The sequence below is a fragment of the Rhipicephalus microplus genome, chromosome X (genome assembly GCF_043290135.1).
Source record: "Rhipicephalus microplus isolate Deutch F79 chromosome X, USDA_Rmic, whole genome shotgun sequence".
In the NCBI taxonomy this organism is placed as follows: Eukaryota; Metazoa; Arthropoda; class Arachnida; order Ixodida; family Ixodidae; genus Rhipicephalus; species Rhipicephalus microplus.
This window is the reverse complement of record NC_134710.1, coordinates 88,561,502-88,585,551: the sequence shown is the minus strand read 5'-3', so window position 1 is coordinate 88,585,551 and position 24,050 is coordinate 88,561,502. Positions and strand designations below refer to the sequence as shown.

Sequence of the window (24,050 nt, the reverse complement as noted above, 5' to 3'; positions counted from 1 at the left end):
CACGTAAGAGGGAAGACAGTCACCCTTGAATGTTAGTCGCACACAACGAGAGTTGCCTAGGCGACGTGCATGCACAATGACGTTGTTTTCACTCACTGGTTTTATCAGTACAGGAAGATCTTCATTGGCGATTTCAGTGTCTATGTCATAGATAACTCCTGTTACGGTGTCACCATTCGCTGGTATGATGGATCGGACTTTGATGTTTCCCAGCTCTGACACATGGAAGATCTTCATTGGCGATTTCAGTGTCTATGTCATAGATAACTCCTGTTACGGTGTCACCATTCGCTGGTATGATGGATCGGACTTTGATGTTTCCCAGCTCTGACACATGTGTGTTCAGTGCACTCGGGTTCCTCACGTCGATTGCCAAAATATTCTTCCTCGTGTTTATCCTGATGTCCTTAATCTGGTTAGGCACAATGTTTTCAAGGTACAAGGACAGTGCTTGCCTGTTGAGGAAGCGTAGATTGGCAGTAGTAGTCTGCGGCACAAACAGAATGGAGTGAGGCCATCGCTGAGGCGCTGTCCTCACAGTGGCTGTACTTGATGCCGATGATGCGTTCATGATTCTTCGTTTGGCCTTGCGGTAGAGCACAGGTTCGAAGTCGTCTTCCGAGGACTCGTAGTCTGATGCAGAGTACAGCTCGGTGTCCTCGCTCTCACTAGATGGATTACCACGCTTTCTTGAAGCAATGCCCGTGGATGAACTGGTACTGGGCGGGATCTCCGGGGATTGTACATCCATGACCGTGATGTAGGGGGCTGGAGACCCCCCTGTTGCGCTGTGGAACGCAAAAAAAAAACAGCACAGACCGCAAGATGTGTTCCACAAGAGAATCACTTCCAGTTGTGACAGAAAAATATAAAACACCTATGAACTCAAACCCTTCATACTAGTCGGTGACTTCAACGTAGACTTTATGGACCATAGCATCTAGCTTCGCCCACTCGTAATCATTCACTTCGTGGAGATGCGTTAATTTTTCGCTTTGCTTCAAGCGTTACGACGTGGATTTGCGTCATCATAAAGTGTCACACATATCATGGGCTTGCCAGGTGCGTCAACTACACCAGAGGGTAGCTCATGGTTCGACGTATACCATCGACACTCGCTTGGAGAGGAGAGATGCAAGTTTTATCGTAACAAAGTGCATGCTATATGGTCTGATGATGCACGTACACATATAAGTAGTGATGGTCGGCGTGTTCTAGCAACGTTTGACTTTAGCATGCATGTCAATGTTTATTACATTGTTATAAAAGCGGATAGTCAACACTGCAAAAACAGCAGGCATTGCCCCGAGGTGCTACTTGTGTGGGGTCTTTTTCTTTTCTAACAACTGTGCAGCACTGGCGTGGTGCCATGCAGAATGTCTGGGTTTGATTCCGGCTGGAGCTGTGATTCTTATTATTTCCTTCCATCGAGACTTCTCGCTCATTGATAACGCCGTCAATGCCGGCACTGGATTTTCTGCGACATGAGCTCTTTAACGCTTTTACCTTAAGATTTTCAAAGTCTATTCTTATACTTCCTGGGTTGATACCATATACGGTGAGTCACCTCAGACGCATACCCCCTACCATCCCATGTGCTCAGATTTGGGTGCACGTTAAAGAACCCCAGGTGGTCGAAATTTCCGGAGCCCTCCACTATGGCGTCTCTCATAATCATATGCTGGTTTTGGGACGTTAAACCCCACATATTAATCAATCAATCATACCCCCTACCATCACGGTCCGCGTAATGCGGGTATGTGCACACGTTACTGATGGAGAAAATTTCATTACACACGTTGCAGGCAAGTCATCTTATTCATGCCAAGACCTGTGAACCATGTTCACCGTATACACTGTCTTCTTATGCCTATTAGAGTACGTAGCAAGATAAGGAGTCACTGCAAGAGCACCGAGAGTTCTACTTCGTTTCATACATCAGGTGCAACGGTAGGGAAGCCAGTTAAGAAAATATTTAAATGGTTTTACCACCCTATCTTTTTTTTAATGTTAGACTGAGTAATAAGTGCATATGATTTGTGTCTTGAAATAAACATAATTATTCATACTGGTAATAGGTTGTTTCCGATCGCTTAGCGTTTCTGATTCCGTATCATGGCCTTCGCGATCCGTTCCGGTAGCACGCAGCCAGAGCAGGAGATCTTGTTTAGAACGACGAAATTTAAAGGTATGGAACGCGGATACATATATTTTGCTGTCTGAATTTTTTGTAGGCTCCACAGCTTTAACCTGATGTATGAAATGGCGTACAGACGGCCAAGACACACAGAAGCGGTTAAGATATCATTAATTCGTTAAGAAACCCTTGACACTTAGAACAACAATATCAACAATGGTGTAATTACCACCAAAGGCTTAGCAATGAGCCGAAATGAGAAAAGCCCGTTGCAGAAATTTTGTGAGCTAAAGAAGTATTCAGTTCATTGTTTGTAACCTGTCTTTATATTGCTTATTTTTTATTCTTTTTCTGGTGTTTGGGTTGACATTTTCTCCACGCAGTGTGCGAAAATGTGCAAGGATATCTTGTTATTGTGATTGCATTAGAAGTAACCTTTAGTCTTGGTTACTACTTGTGCGAATCTCAAACGTACATTGTGCGCATCAGACGTACCATTGTTTCAATTTCTTGAATAATAAAGTGCACAATGCTCATAACATGCAACCCTTTGTGCGGTTGTTTTATGCGCATGAGGAATGATTATGCGACCAGTTTCTCAGTAGAAGCAGCCAATAAGTTTGCAGTTCTAGCTTGTCTTGTTTTTGTTTCGTCATGTGCCCACGTTTGTTTCGGACGGCGCAAAATGAAGTCGCTAGCGTCCGCTCTATTCATGACTGCCTTCGTGTAGTCCTTCTGCAGCCTGACGTGAGGTAACGGCGGGCCTACGTGATGGATGATGACAGAGCCGCTCGCCTCATGGAGAGAATGAGTAAGGGTGCGCCCAGAGTCCACCATAAGGGGGATGGTCAGAGGGCACACGTATATAGAGGACGATGAGCCTCATAGGGCATCTCTTCCGGTCGAACGAAGGGCGATATAAACTAAAATCTCCGCTGATGGGGGCGCACTCCGGAAGGAAGGGTGCAGGCGGTCGCCCCGACGGTCACGTTTGGGTTTGCGGTAAACATGTACCCTTTCTGCACCGCCATCGTGCACGCAGGAATGCGTGCCGCGCGCTCAGGAAGTGGTGGCGGCGTTCGCAGCTGCTGCAAAGCGACGCATTAGCTGCGCAAACGTTGAAAGGATTGCCGCGGCGGCGATTACAAGAGCCCGCGAACGTCCGCTTCCTCCATGCGCCACGCTGGCCGTGTGGTCACTGGAGCGGACCTCGAGTATATACTTTATCCCGCGACTATCTATAGCGCAGGTGCAGCTCAAGCAGATCGAATTCCGGACTCGGCCACATGCGTGGACTCCATAACGAACGATGTAACCCTTTCCTTGTGGCGCAAGCATACTGGCGAACGCGTGGCGGGCAGCTTTAGGCAACCCGTTGGTGCAACACGCGAGCGGCTCGGTTTTAAAGCGTTCCGAGGCCACCTTAACGGGCCGGTGAGCTGATCGGGAGATACTCTTTGTTCCACGCGTCGCCAGCTCTTCTTCACTTGCGAGGCGCGGCATTGGTTGCGCGCAGTGGCAAGATGCAAACGCTCGTCGAGCACATGCTCGGGCTGAGGTGGCGGCAGGAGGAACAGAGAGAGAGAGAGAGAGAGAGAAAGAGAGAGAGAGAGCAAAAAGGAATGAATTTTCACTGATTTGTCTGTTATGCGTCGACATCCTTCCCACTTCCTACCTTCCCTGGCTGAGCGCGTGCATCGTCGAGCGTGTAAACCTGCAACGAAAGAACATAAGCCGAATATGCAGAGAATTAATATTTGCCGTAAAGGCAGCATCCCGGATTCGAGACAGCCCATTCATTTTGGTGGCGTGGCAAAACGCTCTGCTGACCACGCAACATAACCGTGACCAGACATAAAATGGCGAGCATCGCTCTCCAATGCTAGATCCGCGTGGGCGTTGACTGTGTGACGGTGGCAGCAAGGCCGCCTAGTCGGACTCGGCAGTGTCCTGCAAGTGTTCTCGGACTGTTGCGGTGCATTCCTCGGGTAGAGGTACGTGAGTCGTGCGTAGTGTATGTACCACAGAAATATCTGTTGCGAAAAAGTGCTTGTGAGGCGGCCGCACCTGTGAGCGATCGCCTCTCAAAGGAAGCCACACTTGACTTTGGGTAACTATTTGACTTTGGGTAACTAAAGAAACGCTGAATGCCATATAAACCTGATGCTTTTCACTAGCAAAACGACCATGTAGAAAACTGGTAGCGTCTAAAATGTCGCTTTCACTCCGATAGGTGTCATCTCCTCTTGGCTACACTTGATATATCAGAAATTGTTTCTTGTAACAAATTTATACAATGTCATTGATATTGATTGATTTGATACGTGAGGTTTAACGTCCCAAGATCGCAATGTATTATGAAAAACGCCGTAGCGGAGGGATCCAGAAATTTCGACACTTGGGGCTCTTTAACGTGTACCTGAATCTAGGTATGATCTCAAACATTTTCGCCTCCATTGAAAATGCAGGCACTGCAGCCGGGATTCGAACCCGCGACCTTCGGGTGAGAAGTAGGGTGCCATAACCGTCAGACAACCGCGGCGGGGCTGTTGGAACAAGTTGCGTAAGCTTTCTCAGTACTCCAGCGGCTCCGCGAGCCAATTTTGTAACTATAATAATTTCGAATTGGTATGTACAACGTTTTTGTGCTTACCAATAACTGTTGCGATGCGATTCTGCCCCCTTTATGTACGTGAGGTTGAGAGTTGGAGGGAAACCAACATGGTCTGAAAAGGACATGAAGACAATTAAAATAAGCACTGACAACGAATAAGAGCAACATAAAGCAAGATGTTTCACACGGTTGCCTAGAGTGAAAGCTGAAATGGTTTGCCATCATGCGCCCTATACTCCGTGGTCGGTGCATGCTTATTTCAATCGCCTTCAGCTTTACGTGTGTTTTGAGTATTACGAAAATTTCCACGTCCCGTAATTAGCGGCCTAGCAACAAGGGGGCACACCGATCACGTGCTTCCCGATTTTTTTTTTATCATGACACGTACTTGAAATCAAGGAAGTGCCCCCCCCCCCCTCAACCCTCGGAAAAACAATTCTGCCTGCGCCCCGACCTGGAATAAACGAAGTTCTTGTGTGAGAGCTCTATCCTAGTCATTTTCTCCAGGTAATGCATGTAATTTACATTGTAAGTCTGGGGTAACTGCTGAAAGCGTCGTTCAAGGCAAGAGGCCTATGCTTGTTTGTCGAGTGGGGACTTGCGAACGGTCGGTGGGAGTTGATTGATTGATTGATTTGTGGGGTTTAACGTTCCAAACCACTATATGATTATGAGAGACGCCGTAGTGGAGGGCTACGGAAATTTTGACCACCTGGGGTTCTTTAACGTGCACCCAAATCTGAGCACACGGGCCTCGACATTTCCGCCTCCATCGGAAATGCAGCCGCCGCAGCCGGGATTTGAACCCGCGACCTGCGGGTCAGCAGCCGAGTACCTTAGCCACTAGACCACCACGGCGGGGGTCGGTGGGAGTTGTTAGTGGAGCAGACGCGGTGTCTCGCCTTAATGCAGACAGACGCCTAAAATACTACGCAGCGTGTGAAGTGGACTGTCGTAGTGGGTGGTCTCGCTTTCGATGGCTGGCCGAGTTCAATACTCTGATTGAACGCAGTCTGTGTCTTATAACACACGCACATGACTGCTAGGTTTCTATCCAAGAGCCTCAGCATAGATGTCCCTTAATTTTCAGTGAACCGGAACTGTCGAAAGTTTTTTGTTTTTTTGGTCTCGTAGAGAGAAGTTGCTTGCCTTATACTGTATTCCCGCTATGAAAATAGCTCGTTGCAGCTGACGAAGTAAGATGGCACATGCATACGGTGAATGCCTTCGTAAATGAGTTCTGGGTGCTTCCAATGCAGTAACGTCATTTTTCTTGGAACAGATTAAAGCGTAAGATATAATAATCAAGAAATTCCCTGGGAGAGTTGGGGGGCGAAGTCACCCGCCCCTACGTAATTCACGCTTCCAATTAATTAATACTGAAAAAGCGTATAAACGACGCTGCTTTGGAATCCCTGTGAGTAGACGTGAGCATAAACGTGAATCTAGGCAAGGATGATAGTAATGCCGAAGATGACTAGAAAGGACCTTGGGTCGGCAAAAAGAAAGTGGAATTAACTCACACTCACTCAATAAATGTATCTTGCGCTCTGGACTTACTCGGACTCATACTCACGAAAATGTTCCTGAGCCGAACTCACTTGAGCTCACGATCACGAAAATTTTCTTGAGCCGCACTCACTTGCACTCACACTGACGAAAATTTCCCTGAACCGGACTCACTCAAACCGGACTCACTCGGACTCAGACTCACGGCTCAATCTGAGTCTGAGTGAGTCGATGTGAGTCGACCAATGAGTGATTTCACCGACCTGTGGTTATGAGGAATGCCGTAGGGCAGAATTTCGCTTTAATTTGCAGGGATATTCGTTAACCTCCACTCAACGCACAGCAAACTGTGTTTCTTGTTGACAAAGAAAGTGCTTAACAGTGCAAACGACAGCAGGGGATAGAAGAGACGAGAACAGAAAAACGCCGTAGCGGAGGGATCCAGATATTTCGACACTTGACTCGTCAATCAGCTGAGTTTTTTATGGGGCAGCTTCTACCTTGGCTGCCAAAAAAGAGAGGCCGACGCACCCCACCAGGATAAGAAGTCGACATCCTTGGAGACGTTGCTGTTCCTGCAGGTGCAAAAAAAAAAAAAATCAGCGCTCTGTTGTCGTCTCTTCTATCCCCTCCTGTCGTTTACGCTGTTAAGCACTTTCTTCGTCTACCATGCAGCATCAACCAGCCCAATCAAGCACCTTGTTAATGTGCTTCATGTTTTTCTTTCTTTTTTTCATCAGTCTCAGATGAGAACGTTTCGTAGTGAGTGAGAATCTTACCCGTGACCTCGCGCACAGCAGCTCAAAACCATGCTGCCACCATTTTTGTACCTAGTTTTAAACTGCAGTGAGCATGTCACGACGGAAATTGAGCATGTTCCCATTCATGCCATGCAAATATTCCTCAAAGCTTCACTAAGCGTGAACATGCAGGACGTTGACTTTCGAACAGAATAAAATTTATTATTTTTTTTGTGGCTGCCATTTAGGACAAGCAAATCGCCACATCCTAATTGAACAGAATCGTGCATTATATGCAGTGACCCTTCTTTTGAAAAGCTGTGGCTTCAAAAAGTAGCAATTCAGAGAAATTTCTGTCGAATGAATGTCGACGCACGCAGCGCTGCTATGCAGAAAGATCCTGCCGGCGCAACTTCTTGCTAGTACCTGCACCAAGGGAGAGGGTGATGATCGGGGTGCTCGCAGTGATGTCACGCTGTTTGCAAACAGGGAGAGGTCTATTGTATAAAAACTATGCAGCTGTTTGCATTGACCAAAAAAAAAAGGGGGGGGGGACCCAATCCAAATGTTCCGATTGTGCATGTGTGTGAAGGAAGAGGAATTGTTCGAGGAGCCCATTTCTTCGTAACACAGAAGAAATAAACAAAAAAAAACAATTAAGGTGAGGAAAGCGTAGGTCGCATTATTTGTTGATTTTTTCAGGTCTAGTGTTATGATGTTGACGTAAATGAAGAGTAAAGAGTAGACCAGAAGTCACCCTTCCCGTCGGTGGGATCTGAACCAATGAAGTGTGTGTGTGTGCGTGTGCGTGTGCGTATGCGTGTGCGTGTGCGTGCGCGTGTGCGTGCGTGTGCGTGTGCGTGTGCGCGTGCGCGTGCGCGTGCGTATGTGTGTGTGTGTGTGTGTGTGTGTGTGTGTGTGTGTGTGTGTGTGTGTGTGTGTGTGTGTGTGTGTGTGTGTGTGTGTGTGTGTGTGTGTGTGTGTGTGTGTGTGTGTGTGTGTCATGCCACCAACTTTGAGATTCCGCTGCATCTTTCTTTTCTCGCACTTTGCAACAGCTCTAATACATTAGTAGAGTGATGCATAGTCCCTAATACAGACATGAATCCCGTGCTGTCTCGGAGAGTTGTATCGGTGGCCGTAATGCTGTATAAAATTCACATTCCATCAAATCACATTCTACCAGCCCCAGTGGAATATTCACAATTCGAGCCTTTAGTAATCTTAGAATGACTCATAAAAAGCACTGACTTGGCTCTTCTTTCTTTACCAAAAAAAAAGAAAAAAGATTAGGAGCACTTTGGTGCGTTAGCCAGGCTCTACAAGTCAAAAGGTATACGTGTGAGATGCACCTGTTGCAATGTGAACATTAAATTGACCGAACGGTTTGGGGTTTGTGACCAAGGGTTTTGTGTTGGCTTGTCAAGAAGTGGGCAGTCGCTTTCCCGAATTCGGCTGAACTTTGAGAGACATCGTAATGATGGAAATCTTTTCCACACACTTGAAGTGCATTGTACACGTGATAGCGCTCGTGTGATGGCGTGAACTGAAAACAAAGTTTCCCCAGCAGGTCATAGATATAGACACTGCCATTACGACCATGTAATCATAAGCACGAGTAATCTTTAAAGCTAAGTATTAGGTGACGTTTGACGCTGTTGAGTTAGAACACGGAAAGATTCTTCACTTGAAAACATCTATGTCAGTTTGGCAGGACGCACGGAATAATACGCATTCATTGATTTTCATAGCTGCAAGGCTAAATACGTTCCCACCCGTCCTGCCGGATCACCGCCAGCTCTGCGCACATGTCATCGTGCGGCGCCAAATGAATGGCCCATGTCGTGCGAAAACTTCCTTCAACGCGAGGAAACACGTCCACACGCCACACGCTGAAATACTTCCTTCCCTCGGCAAAAGGAAAGCCAAGTGGCAGCAAGAGAGGGGCGAGAGCTTCGAAGGGGCCAGATTTATAGGCTGGCGAGGTAAGGATGAAGCGAAAAGGAGAAAAAATAAGAGGAACACAGTTGCGCCGTAGCTCAGGCCGCTCGTTCGACTGCGGAGGAAGACTTAACGATTTGTTCCTTCTTGCGGCCCTCAACATCCACGTAACGCGTCTAACTATAGTCGCACACCCACTAAAAATACGAGGCTACTATAAGCCCACCCGTGTACGTCCTGGAAAGATACGCATCAATTGCTTCCTGCCGGTAAGGAGACAGCTGCGAATGAAATGCCACGCATGCATGTAGCACTATAGAATACCTTCAATCGTCGTTTTGCACGGGTACGCCCGATTTGTTATAAAACCTATTGGGCTTTATATATATATATATATATGTATGTATGTATGTATGTATGTATGTATGTATGTATGTATGTGTGTATGTGTGTGTGTGTGTGTGTGTGTGTGTGTGTGTGTGTGTGTGTGTGTGTGTGTGTGTGTGTGTGTGTGTGTGTGTGTGTGTGTGTGTGTGTGTGTGTGTGTGTGTGTGTGTGTGTGTGTGTGTGTGTGTGTGTGTGTGTGTGTGTGTGTGTGTGTGTGTGTGTGTGTGTGTGTGTGTGTGTGTGTGTGTGTGTGTGTGTGTGTGTGTGTGTGTGTGTGTGTGTGTGTGTGTGTGTGTGTGTGTGTGTGTGTGTGTGTGTGTGTGTGTGTGTGTGTGTGTGTGTGTGTGTGTGTGTGTGTGTGTGTGTGTGTGTGTGTGTGTGTGTGTGTGTGTGTGTGTGTGTGTGTGTGTGTTTTGAAGCACTTGTGCACGCAATGAACGGTAAAAAGCGATCCCACTGTGAAGATAAATTATTTCATTCGGTACATTGAGAACCAAGGAGGGTTCTAACAAAATTATTATTTCAATATAGGATAACTGACCACGTGTGATTGTAAAGCCTCGTCGCTACTGTGAACAGCGTTTTGATGAGGCTGAAACGTACATATACTTTCGTACAAGCTATTGAGAGTCACATATATGTATCTCACGACAAAAGAATGCATCTGGAGGTCGAAGTAACCTAACGAGCTCAGTGTATAAATTATGGTGCGCATGAAACTTGGGGGATTTCACTTCTCAAATGGTAAGGAATGCGTAAACTACCAAAATAAATGTAGCAACGTCAATCTTCTAAAGTGTGTGTGGAATATACTGACAAGTTTTCGAAGGCATGCACCGAAGGCCGAAGTGCATATTGTTCTCGAGTATCTCTCCGCGAGGCTGAATAGTGTAAAGCTCGAACGCCTCTTTATCCTTATTTAAGTGCGTCTCACGCTGGCGGTTTTAATATACTGTCGAAATGTCTTCATCAATTCCGATAATCTTCTCGCAGGCAGATGATATACAAGGTTTGCATACGCGATACCTTAAGTATAGGCCGGAAGATAGTATAGCGGTATTTTTGAAGCCGGGCTTATATCCTCGGGCAACCTAAGCCGGAAGTGACTTCCTATAAGCGTGTCGCTCATTCCACGTCACCAAGAAGTGTCCACCCTGAGTTTACTGATTTATTCTCTCACAGATAAGTGAACAGAATGCTCAAGTGTGACGCACTATAGTTGGGTACTATATTAGACAACAGTGGTAACATACTGCGGCGAATGTACACTAGCTTGCACCAGTGAGGGCGCACTCGACTGACGTCAAGAACCGGATGATCAGTGGCCCCGCCACTGGAGAACATGAGCATGCACGTGAGCGAGGCTACTTCTTTAGTCGCAGTGGGAATCGGCTGCCTCGCTATGGAAGTTAGCGAGGCCTAATTGCCTTTTAAAGTTGTATGTGAGTATAGTGAGCTGTGCCCAAATTTTGGTACATCCCTAAAACTATTACATAACTGCAGCTTTATGCACGATTCCGTCTAATCTTAAAGAGCATGTAACCTTCATGTTTACATAATTCTTGGCATTTAGTAGCGCGTCCAAGTTAAACAGCGTTTAACCACTATACCTCGGTTCCTCATCGTCTACAGACGCCTTGCAACAAGAGAGGCGAACTTCCAGAACAAAACTATTTAATAAAAGCAAAAGTCAAAAGTAAAGTCATATTAGGTCAACACAGATTACTTTCCAGCGGCGGCCGATTCCCGGCTCGCGCTTTTTCTCATTTCCGTATACACCTCGTTTATAAACAGTCATGATACGGGGTGAAACCATTGTTCGAATCCCTCGCCTTATTTCGACCAATGAGTGCATCGATTCACAATACTAAAAAAAAGAGGTGGGGCTATTTCAGTCTACATCGTCACCGCCCCCTTTCGAGCCCGCCCTCTACAGCAGTGTCCCAAAGTCCTTTGTTTACAACTTGCTTTAGTTTCCGTGAAGTCGGTCAAGCGCGGTTATATCACTCATGAGCCCCTCAGCTGGCTAGGATGTCACCAACTTCGAGCTAGGTAGCTTCGCCCTACACAAAGGCTAAACGAGATTTCTCCTCACCGTTGTCTTTTTGAAGCCATAGATGCGTGCCGCCGAGGGGTGCTCCTTGTCGGCATTCGGGCTTTCCCTCATTAAACGATGCCACCGGCCACTTCAATGCCTGTCCACCCCCGGCGAAACGAGCATTCTCTTGTCGTTCACCAATTTACATGAAACTGGGCCGCCGTCACACCAACATTTCTCGCAAAACCGCAAATTGCCTCCGCTCCCAATACATAGCAAATTCTGCCTTCCGTGCCATGCCAGCTGTGCCCCACGTCTTTATTATCTCCCCGAAGTCGCAACCAACGCGCGCCTCCGCGGAGGCTCTTTAAACACACACGGGCCCGTCTCGATGTACATGCAGAGATGGCGGCTCGACCATACGTTCTTCAGCAAAATGGTTCTTCTGCCGCAACGCCGTGTAACCAAGGCAGCGGGGCCGAAATGGGTGCGACGAAACCATCAAACAATTCCAACTCTTGTTCCACGCGGTATACGTGCCCGCTGACTCGACCACGCGAGGGTTCGGCTCGCTGAAGATAACTGTGTTTCTATAATCGCATTGTGAGAATGTAAAGGACGCAAACAGTTGAACACACGCAATAGAGGACCTTGTGTACCAGCAGCATGTGTTATGAGCGGCGTTCGTGTATATACTAACTGAAAGTTTGTGTTTCTTTCGTAGGCACTGCGCTGTTGAAGTACAGTTTTTTTTTGCGTGTAAGATTCGCCGCAGATCATCCCAGGGCACGCTGCTGCATTGACACGCAGTGAGACTGCAAGCCTTAATGTATACGTTCTTTGCATAGTACTCATAGAGCAGGATATATAGCGGCTATATAACAAATCGTGCGAAATTGAGGGTGATTGTTCCTTTATGAATCTGTTTTCGCCGTGTTTTTACTTTTTCCTATAGACGCGGAAAGTGCATTGGAGAGTTAGTGGGTAGAACCTTAAAAACTAAAACAAAACTGTGCAGGAGACGGAACACAAGTCGTCCTGTTTTTTTCTACCCGTCCCCTGCGCAGCTTTATTTCAGTTTCCTATAGGCAGCAATCTGGATACGCATCGACGGCTTGCCGTTATACACATGCAGGAATGGAAATTTTATAGGCGAAAAATAATATTGAGGAAAGTAACAAACACTATTTAGCACGGATCAACAAAATCTCGTATCGAAGGGGAGGTTAAGTGACACGCCCAGTCTGTACATGGACGCTCGAACTAGTCCACAACAAAGGCCTAGTCTATGCCGAGTGTGTATGTGCAGATTCAGCACATGGTCTTACGAACTTCTGCAACAATTTTAAATAGGTACGCAAGTTTGCATACCAAACAGCTCTAGGACTTATCCTCTTAGGTCCTCAAGCATCATTATCTTTCATGTTTAGGTGTGTAGTTAGTCAAAGCCCGAGTCTACGGAATACAGTGCAAGACATTGAATATAGGATTATTCTTCTTCAGCAAAGTTTCATCCATAAACTTCAATATCCGGCGCCAATAGCGCAGCCAGAACTTTTTTTATGTGTGTGGGAGGGGGGGGATTCTTTATCTTTTATGTATTTTCGTGCATGTGTTTGTATGGGTGCGTATCTATATACAGATGAGATTTTTTTTAATTCGGGGAGTTTGGACCATCCCCCCCCCCCCCCCCCCCCCCGGGCTACGCCACTGTCCGACGAACAATCTGGGGACCTTAGCTTCCGCAATTACTAAAGGGTGGCAGAACGGAGCGTACAACATATGGTTTGTCCATGGCAGCAATTATTTACATCCGAGGGCGTGTTTATCCTGGTTTGAAGAGTCTGGAGCGCGACATGTGAGGTCACCGCACACTAGTGGCCACCGTAAGCGTCTACAAGATTCCCCTGCACGAAAAGCAAAAATACAGCTGCCATGAATGGCACATAAAAATAAGGTACAAAAACGGTCTCAGCAGATAAAAAGAGACTACTTTTATCGAGGAAAATGTCAACTGTCGCCGTGGCCGCAGGAAACTATGCTAAAATAGTTCAGCAAATAGTTAAGTGTTTCAAAAGCATCCATTCCTGTGCCCTAAATCGTTTTTTTTTCGTGCATTATTCAGGGGTCCAATATTTCCAATAATTTTGCACTTTACTCAGAGGCACTCTCGTTTGACTGCGAGCCCTTCTGTAGTCACATTGCTGAAGGGCAGTAAGCGCTTCATTCGAGGGCCGATGCGGCATTCCTTCCAAAAGCGGAGGAGGACAGAGTGTTCAGTGCCGTTTATAAAACCAGAAACGACATAGATCCAGTGGAAAGTAGCATCTACGGTCCACTAAAGAAAACTATAAGAATCGGGCCATCGCAACATGTACTAAAGAACACTGATTTGTGCGCGGCCGACATCATGCCGTATCCTCTTCATACTCGTCTCCACGCCGCTCGAATCAGCGCCGGTATACACCGGTCGCTTATTTCCCACGGGTCAGGCTGCCATGCGAGATGTAACCGAGAACAACTCAATTATCGATTTAGTTTTTCTCCACCGTCGCAACGTTCTACTCGTTATCTATATAGGGACGGTTGATAACGTGGGCGAACTTGTTTGTTTTCCTCTTTGCATCGCGGCCACGGTCTCGCGGGCTAGCTGTTTATGCTGTCTCGAACGTGCGTCTGATATCGTCTGCCTACAGGCTTGATGGGATCTCTCTCAGCTCGGCGGTCACACATCTCAAGGTAGATCAATTTCGTGTTTACAGATCCAATCTCGCCCCTGCACACACTTGACTGCGTCGCCGCCCTTAGGGAAGCTGTAAGAATGGACTGGCGTTTCCACAATTCTCGCTTTTATAGGATTGAAGGTGCTCGCCGCTGGCGTTGTCCCATTGATGAAAAAAAAATAATAGAGACGCTGGTCTGTCATTTTGCTGTTGCCACTCTGTCCACTTACGTGCATACTTATAGTGGCTATAGTTCCCAGCTGTTGCAGATGAGTGCGTAAAGATTTTTGACCATAATAACCAGTGAAATATAAGCTCTTGTTTTCTTTTTCCTTCTAAGAGTTTTTCTACGCTGTGGTTATTCGTAATGAAGACAAGCTCGATGTTTGGTATTATTATTATTATTATTATTATTATTATTATTATTATTATTATTATTATTATTATTATTATTATTATTATTATTGTTTCGTATCCCGGCTGCGGCGGCTGCATTTCCGATGGAAGCGGAAATGTTGTAGGCACGTGTGCTTAGATTTGGGTGCACGTTAAAGAACCCCAGGAGGCCGAAATTTCCGGAGCCCTCCACTACGGCGTCTCTCGTAAACATATGGTGGTTTTGGGACATTTTGGACGTTTGGGACATATGGTGGTTTTGGGAGTAAGTTGAAGCCAGTGCTATTTTTCGGGATTTGAGTTTTTGTGTGTTCCAGGATTTGTTCACTAAAACAGTTGTGCCGAGATACAATTGGTGTGGGGACATTAAAGTGCCATATATAACGCGTCAACCCCTGAGAGAAAAAAAAAGCGTTTTATAGTATCCCGGTTTTCTACCAGATATGGAGAAGCTTGTAGAAGTGTATATATTCCAAAAATCTTCAGAGAACTACCTAAAGAGTTTTTTTTTTTCAGCCAGTTAAAAAAACAATTTAAGAAATTACTCGCTGAGCTGTAAAATCACATGGTCTACTTGTATGTCACGTATGCTCTGGGTCCCTCCTTTGTTGTTCTTTTTCATTTACTGCCTGTAAAAAGCAATGATGTGAATCATTTGTCTGTTTGTTGGCAAAAAAGCAATAGTAGCTTTTGTTACCTTGTATCCAGATCGCTGTAACCGGCTCTGCCGGGCCTAGTCGCACAAGTTCGTAGGATTAGACAGGCCCTCTTCTTAGTATTTCTTATTGATGTGTACAATAAAGTATCATTATTATTATTATTATTATTATTATTATTATTATTATTATTATTATTATTATTATTATTATTATTATTATTATTATTATTATTATTATTATTATTATTATTATTATTATTATCTCTAAGTGCTTCAGGTGACTTCGCACTTCCTGGGATTGAATAATATATGAACGCGCAAGTTTGTGTAGTCTCATTCAGGGACATTTCATTCGGCGTGGAAACGGGGCGGCCGCATACCTGGCCGGCGCAGAGCACGATGAGAATCACCCTGTGCGCCGGCTCCCCGGTGGTGCACTTTCTATTCCCGCTATATAGCACGCGCACAAACGCACTGATTTCATGCAAAACAGCAGCACGCGCCAACAAGGCTGGGCGTTCCCCTCCCCCCCCCCCCCCTCTGCGCGGGCGACAAAATGTTACGCGCCCCGGAAGTCATCGACGCGACCGCCCACGATTGGCGTCACGTAGCTCACACGCTTCCGGTTACCGTTTATCGTGAAAAAAAAGAAAAAAAAGGGCGCAACGTCCCACACTAGCCAGCCGGAGGGAGTCGCGCGGCAGAAGATCGGCTCACGGTTTCCCTGGCGCGCGGTCGGCTGAGCACAAAGATTCACGCCGGTAATTTCGCACTTAGTACCACTTTCACGCTCGCTGCTCAGAAGGCAGGCCATCATATCAGTATCTCTCTACAAGACGGAACAGCGCTTCCGTGGGAAGGGCACGCCGCCGCCGCAACGACTCCTCGAGTCGATATCGAGGTCACAGCGGGTCTCCACGGTGCCGGAGGAAGCGTCCCGCTAACCCACGGCTTGTGGTCACCGGGTCCCGTTGCCGTGCGCGAATTCCTTCTTTATTTTTTTTCTCGAAGCCACCTGCTGGCAGCGGCAACACATTGTCTAGCCTTCTAGTTTCTCTGTGTCCACAACACGGTCGCACCACGGTGAACAAGTAGGCATACACACAAGAAGACGCTGCGAACTGACCAGGTTTCAGGGGCGAAACGTGTTCCTGTGCCCTACGTTTTCGACCCGCTTTTTTTTTATTACACGTTCGCAGCAATCAGGGTGGGACGATGTGCGTTGCAACCCTGAAAATGAGGAACAAGCTTAGCAGAACGCGGAATGTTGAATTCGAAGAAGGCGCTGTAGGCACCGGGTGAAAAGGCACGCTGGCTATTCCGCATGAGCAAGCAATGAATGCAGTGCGTCGCGGTAAAACCTACTGTCGCTCTGATGATCCTCCTTACCGACATTAAGGCGATGACACTATACATGTTTTCGCAAGCCAAAGATACATGTGCGCAAGGACTTGTTTAGCATACCCTGAGTTTGCTGCAAGACTATATATTGCACACAATATGTATGCCACAATTGGACGTTTCCAGTGAGGAGGTTACTGATCCAGTACATATGTGTAAATGTTCCAGACAGTTTCGTGCAAACACTTTGCGAGACTCGACGACTAAGCTGCTGTTATTTGAGGGCACGTGCTTAAAGTATGATGACTAGGACAACGGAAGCAAAGTAAATGATGTCGAGATTGTTTATACAATGAAGCCTTCTTGATGATGACTTGGCTTGCAATCCAAAACACGAAAGAGTTCGATTATTTCCGGTAGTGTAGGGCATTACATTCCCCAACAAAACCATAAAAGAAGTGAAAATCTACTGAAGTTGTACGCATCATGAATATGAACCATTTGAGCCAGGTAGAGGTCAAAAATGTCGGAAGGTGTATAGGAATGACAACGAAACGAACGTTTCATTGAGAAAGGCTGAAAAATATAGGCCTACGGAGTGCGCATCTCTCAATGGTTATTTCAGCGCGTTTTTTGCCACTTGCTATTGGTTCACGGAAATCACTGCTGCTACCATCGGGGCAGGCTTTAGAAAAATTGGGGGACTCTTAAGCTTCGCTTTTAAGAGTTGAAGGTCATAGCGGAGTCTGTCCTTATAGTGCAAACTTCAAAGACTTATTGTATGAAATCTTTTCGACTACGTGGCCTTGATGGTGCAGTAGCATGTATGCCTTTTGTAGTGGGTAACTGGCTATAAACTATGAAGTCATTAAGATAATTCCTTGTCATGTCGCCCCATGGCAATGTATGCTTTTACCACGCATTACTACGGCAATATTTCATGTTGTATTTTTACGCATGTATCTAGGACGCGTGTGTTTGTAGATCATGAAAATAACTTTCACTGCATATTTAAGCAGAGGAAGTTATTTCGACTGTATTCACAAGCAGAGGCATGACTGTATAACAAAGAGATAAGTTGCTTTCCACCTATTCGCTTTCTTTTTTTATTTCTTTTGCTTGCTGTTTCCAATAATCATCGGTCCTTTCATATGACTCGACGTGGAACTTCAAGATATTTAATTTGCGTTTTGTCTATTTAATGGCTGCAAGAAATTCAGGGTTTGAAGGCCAGGATGTATGCCAAAAGCCAAAGCATTTACCGCAGTTTATGTGGCTTCCTGTAACTTCGATGATAGATTTAGAAACTTGTAGTGATTTTTTTCAATACGTTCATAGACAGTATTACATATCGCAACATCGTCAGCATACACGAGTAGTTTGACTTTAAAGCAATGTAATATAAACCCACTAATTACATCATACTGCAGTATCGACAGACATAATACTTGAATGTAGATTCAAAACAGCCGGCTAACAGGGCAACCTTGACGCACAGAGCGCTCAATTTTAATGCTGGCCCCAATGTTTTGTTCATTCTTAGTTTTGTACTACCATTCCGATATGTTACTGCATGCAGCTGTTTTTTGTGTGTGCGTGCGCGCGTGTGCGTGTGTGCGCGTGTGTCTAAGCTATGGTATGTGATGCAAGTACTGTACTGTTCTCGGGTCAATGGGCAAAAATTACATCGGTTGTTTGCCGTATTTGTGTGGGAGCCTAACTGGGAACGGTATTGTCGTACGAATTTGTTTAGACGGGGGATAGGTGAAGGCCCTGGGCTAGCACATCTGTTCACCAAGCAGTTAGTAAAAAGATTTTTTTTTCGTGAGACAAGAGGTTCTTTCCTGCTAACAGTGCGTCAAATAAGACTAGGTAGACTGTTGCCCGAGTTTGTCGTAAGCACTCGTGTTATGAAAGGTGCATGCCCTTATGAAAAAATTTAATGTAATTTTATAAACAGGCTAATGTCATTCAACATCACAATCTTTAAACTGTCTAATGTCAATCTAATGTGCTTTCCAAATGCGTACCTAATGTGAGTCTAGTAGTAATTGGCCACCGTTAGTCTATAGAGCTATGACATTCGTGTTTCTGATGACTATAGTCTAGTGTAACTCTATAGAGTTATGACATTAGAGTTTCTGATGACTATAGTCTAGCGTAAGTTTATAGAGGCCCGACATGAGAGTTTCTGATGACCATTGGCTAGCGTTAGTCTATAGAGTCCTGACAATCCGAGTTTCTGATGGCCGTTAACTAGTTAAGTGCTATCGACCATATGCATTAGGTTGACATCAAATGTCGCGTTGTAGACTAAGGTCCTATGCCATCAAGAGAACATTTGCTGAAAAGCAGACCAATAAATCGCTCTATAATTAACATGAAAGTGTCCACAAATTACAGGATTGTAAAGGAAATACCATCAAACCACTTCCACCAATGAACAGATCATAGTTTTTTACACATCAGAATCTTTCGAAGCTGATAAATAATGCTGCAAGTATATAATGCCTGAATTTGGAAACTTGCATTACATTGTCAAGCAATTCAGTTCGGATAGGAAAATAAATGGAGCTAGTTCGCCCTTGTTTACAATTCTTGCGAAAGTCCTGTTTTATAAGTACAAACAAAGAAACACCAAATGAGACATTTCCAGGAATAACTGCATTTGTTTTTAATTTTCGACTTTGCACTGATGATAGGGTCTTTTATAGCAACGTCGTGGTGGCACCGCTGCTGTATTTAAAACCTGCAAGAGAGAACATAAAAACTTAGAAGGCGCTGAAGCATACATTTTAGCGCAGCACATGAATAGACATTACAATTGATGAGTTATGCCTTTTTTTAAATAGTGATATACAATTATCAGTTATATTAAATAATCCCTCTGAATTCAATGTCGAACCACATAGCCTTGACTTCATGCTGCGTTGAAAAAAAAAACTAACCACTATACATCAGTTCAGAGGGCTGCCGATTGATCAGTAATTGGAGAGAAGCCAGCTATCACGAACAGAGGAATCAGCTGAGTCAGCTTCTCTAAGGCAATATTGCAGAATAACCTCCTTTCACGATTCCAATGGCACCCAATGTATGACTACAGCATGCAACAGTGGGTCTATATTCCACAACTTTGTTTTACACAAAGCTTCCACATTAAAATCCCTCTTCTTTAACTGAGAACTACATTGAGGGCTCATGCTCAGAGGTGCAAAGTCTTAGGCGTGTGCAGGGTTTTCCTACACTTGGGTGGCAGGGAGGTTCACCACGGCACTCCCCCTTACTTAGTTAAGTAAGCTTCCAATTTTGAAGCCCCCGTCTTAGTTAACAAGTTGAGGGAGAGGGGGGCTGCCCCCACTCTTATGCGCACGCCTATGTGCAAGATGAAATTGAGCAACAAACAGGCACATGAAATGTAGAGCTACGTCTAGGTGATACAGCTACACAACTCTAGTGAAAACAATTAAAAAATTGTGCTTTTTGTAACCTACAGTATATTACACAGATATGCATGTTGTAACATGTTACAGGTCGTTTGTACACATCTTTCTACTAGCAACAGATTGGAGGAAGCAAGTAAAACATTTTTGTACCCTTTATTTTTGCATACTATTCAATAGCTAAAGATACATTATTTAGGTACCTTGAAGAGGTGACAAAAGCTTTATAAAAAGGGAAATATTTTTACCTAGCTCCATGCTTCAGAGTGCACAGTTGCCCATGTTCACTAGGCAATACTGAAAACTATGAAATTGATTGTTGGTCTTTAATAAGCACAAGAATCTACACTGGGGTGTGTACACTCAACGTCTCGATAGGACAAGGATAGGAACTCTTTTTGAAGAAAACTTTCAACAGCAGAAAAAACATGCACAATCAAAAGGGCAACAACACGAGCTAGCACTACTTTGTGTCCTCTCCCTTTTCTCTGTTGATAATTTGCCGTACCTTGCAAAAGTTTCTAGGCGATGAATTACCAACCCGACCAAACACTTGCGTTACTCAAGTATTTTAAAAAAATAGCACAGCACAGCGTTAAACTCATGACTATTTTAGACGATGCAGATGCCCAAAATATTGCCTGAACCCTTACGTCACAGAGATAATACAATTTAGAGTGTATGTAGAAGCTCAGCGTGGAAATAAAATGTACACTCAGGAGTGAACAGCATCATGAGCTAAGACGCCGACACAGAAAGAATAATGGATGCAGCAGTCCATGTATTTGCTTGCACTCCTGTTTCCTCCCAAGTACGTACCAACATGCCCAGTATGGTCAACATGAATGTACAGTACTCGCGGATTGAAACAGGACATTAGTAGCGCGTGGCCGCCAATGCATGTGCCGCTGCTCATGGGTGCTCGCGGAACCAGGATGTTGCATTGTTGTGCAGGCTTACTCCTTCTGGTCGCTAAAGAGTTGGCATTTAGTTCACAAAGTGCACACTGCCAGCGTGACGCTGCAAGGCTCGCGCATTTTCGCAGGCATGCAGCCCGAATCTATGGGGACTGTGCGAACCATTTATATTGTGGCGCTAGCAGACAATGCTTTCGATCGGCGCCCTTCGACGATGGGGCACGTAGGCTGCGCAAGTAAGTAATTGGATACCGCTAAGATGTTGCGCCTGAAATGCGCTCGTTGACATAATAAATAGCTGCACAAAAGCATGAAAAGTTTTTCAAGCTTTTTGTCACAACAAAAAAGAAAAGCACCAGCCACGGGCCTGCTTCCGTGCAGCAATAAAACAATAACTAAGTACTTTCTTGTCTCACCCCAAGCAGTGAATAGTGCGGCTATTTTGCGTGGCAAGCATTTGTAGAGCTGTTGGCAATAGAAGAACGAGCGAGCTTCTCGCATTTTTATTCAAGAATAGGCCGCAGTTTGCTTTTACGACACTAATACATGATATTATTTCCATGTTGCATGAAGGAAAGCATGCCACATATTTTCTTTCTTTTCGAGACTGAAACCACGAAGTAAACTTTTCATGCTTTTGTGCAGATGTTTATCATGTCTACAAACGCACACAAGGCACAATCTACTAACTGAATCTTGCGTCTTACTTGCACAGCATGCGTATTGCATTGCCTAAGCACGCAGAACGAGAGGGTCGTCTGCTGGCGTGGCAATAAAAGTGGTGCGCAGCGGCGAGCCAGTTTGATAGACATGCGAATGTTCGCGAGCCTTGCAGCGCTGCCCTGGCAGTGTACACGTGAAGAACTACAGGCCGACAATTTGGCAATCGGAAGGAGTAGCCATGCTCCATAGGTCTCCCCCGTATCGCCCTATACCACAACGCAACACATTGGTTTTGCGCGCACTCACGAGCCGCGGCACATGTACCGTTCGCCACACGCTCCGAGTGTCCTGTTTCAATCCGTGAGTACTGTACTTCCAAAAGAGCATGAATTCATTCAACAATTTAACTTTGCAGTCTAACAAGGCTATTCAAGGCACTATCACACAGATTACACTTCTCTGTATGATAAGCCTCTATGTCTTGTGAGATGTGTTACATAAACACATTCATGGTATTGTCATAGATTGTAGTGGGAACATGTTCCAAACAAAGCAATGAAACATGAGTATGTGCTGCCTTCCAAGAAAAGCTGTCCCTAATTCAGATGATCAAACTCTCAGACATAAGGATTATCTGAGAAGGCTTTGTTAGAAAGGAATAAGTACTTTCATGTTGCACGATGTTGCTTAAAACAAGATTGCACTACAACTTAAAAAAATACCACAAATCTGCTCATACACGTGAAAATTCGATAACGAGCTGAAACAACAACCGAATGTTTTTCCTTGTGAATGTTTTTCCTTGTGAACAGCTGAATGTTTTTCCTTGTGCAACCCTTTAACAAGAACTCTTGCCTTGCTCAAGACAGCAGTGACAAGGAACAGCTGTTCCCATTATCAAGACGCCTCCAAGTGTCACAACGTTGGCTCCAGAAACATTCCATGTTCAAGGATTACAAACCATATGATGCATGTTCCATGTCCAAGGAATACTGCACTGAAGTGCAGGATATAGGCTTCCCACACCTAAGCTAAAAGACAGTGTATGCTATACCTCATTAGGTGCTATGTGTCCGAAATATCACTCTGTGGCAACAAAAAGAAATGCCTACCGCTTAATAAGGCCCGTTAGGGCTTGCAGGAAGACTGTTCCAATCGCACACTGCAACCTGTGCTCTGTGTCGGGACCATGAAGAGCTGCCATCGCTGATACATCTATAAAAGATACCACAAAATATTACTTCCATACACAACAAACGTTATATCACATACAGATAGCGAGTACCAAACATGTCTTAGCAAAGTGTATACTGATACATTAACCGTATCTGCGGCATTGCACGTACGCGTCCGCTTCAGCTACGGGAGGTGCGGGGTTCAATCCCCAGTGCCAGCCGGCTACCCACCGGTAGCTAAACAGGGTACAGGCGGGCTTCGAGGGGCTGTGACGCGTCGCCCCAGTGGTGAAGCTTACTCTGCCTGGAGGACTCTCAACCCATTGCGCGGGACCCAGTATACTGATACATTGAAGGGTAAATCCTTGAATAAAGGGATCATGGCACAATCAAAACAGGCGATATTGGACTAGCCCCTTCTTGCTGACAATTGACAGAGTGCCAATGAATGTTTCGCATTCACAAAACTATGTAATAACACTATGCAGAGCATGCACATGTGTGTGGGTGATCTAAATGATAAAAACAATATTTGCAAAGAGTGATGGTTTATGGACACACAGCGTGTGCAAGAACAAGCCATATATATTGTATTACATCATAAATGTAAGCTATTCAGAAAACAAACTGTTGGTACTCTGAAGCAAATTACCATGTAGTTTGACTTTTGTTCACATAAGCTATCTGTAGGATTTCTTTTATTACATAAGCCCTTCCCAAAAATATTAATATTCTGAAACTCTCTGTCAACATCTGGAAACATAGGAATAAGATCTTTTTGCTTCTAATTTACTGCCTGACAAAACAAAATAATTACTAAATCCCTGAATACTACACATAAGTTATACATCCTTGTCACACAAGCAAGTAGGCGATATCAGTACAACACTGATGTAAAAAAAGAAAGCACGGAAATACAACTTGAAGCACCTAGTATGCTTCAAGGAGAAAATGAAGATTTATATAGCTAACAAAAGTTTACACAAACATTGCGACAAAGGGTGTCATGTGTTAGCTTAATTAACTAAATTGAATTCTCATATTCTTCTACTAACACTCGATATCAACATATCTTCAATGCAGCGGTAGGAGTGTACTCTTAGTTTCAGCAAGTAGTGTAGATTACTGAAATACGTATACTTCAATTTAGCTCCCTTGAAATATTTATGAGGCAGCTAGGGTGAAATTCTAACCATAGAGAAATTGCATGGATTTCTGGCACAAGGATTTGGAGCGCAGCCACGAAAACATCATTCGTGTGTGTTTGACAAGGCTGTGCGTTTTTCTATCTACGTGCCCAGTCGTGCGATTGTTTTGCGTGTAAAAACGCACAAACTATCGAGTTGGGTGAACGTGAACTGCTCTCGCGAC

The 24,050-nt window shown here is 45.0% G+C and overlaps 1 protein-coding gene across 1 annotated transcript in view; it reads left to right on the top strand.

Moving 5' to 3' along the window:
• Window positions 1–3,965: 3,965 nt before the first annotated feature.
• Window positions 3,966–24,050, top strand: part of LOC119175437 (uncharacterized) — a 39,600-nt gene continuing 19,515 nt past the window's right edge. Inside the window, exon 1 of the mRNA XM_075881232.1 lies at window positions 3,966–4,131. The gene's annotated coding sequence lies outside the window, so the exon portion shown is untranslated. The remainder of the gene's footprint in view (window positions 4,132–24,050) is intronic.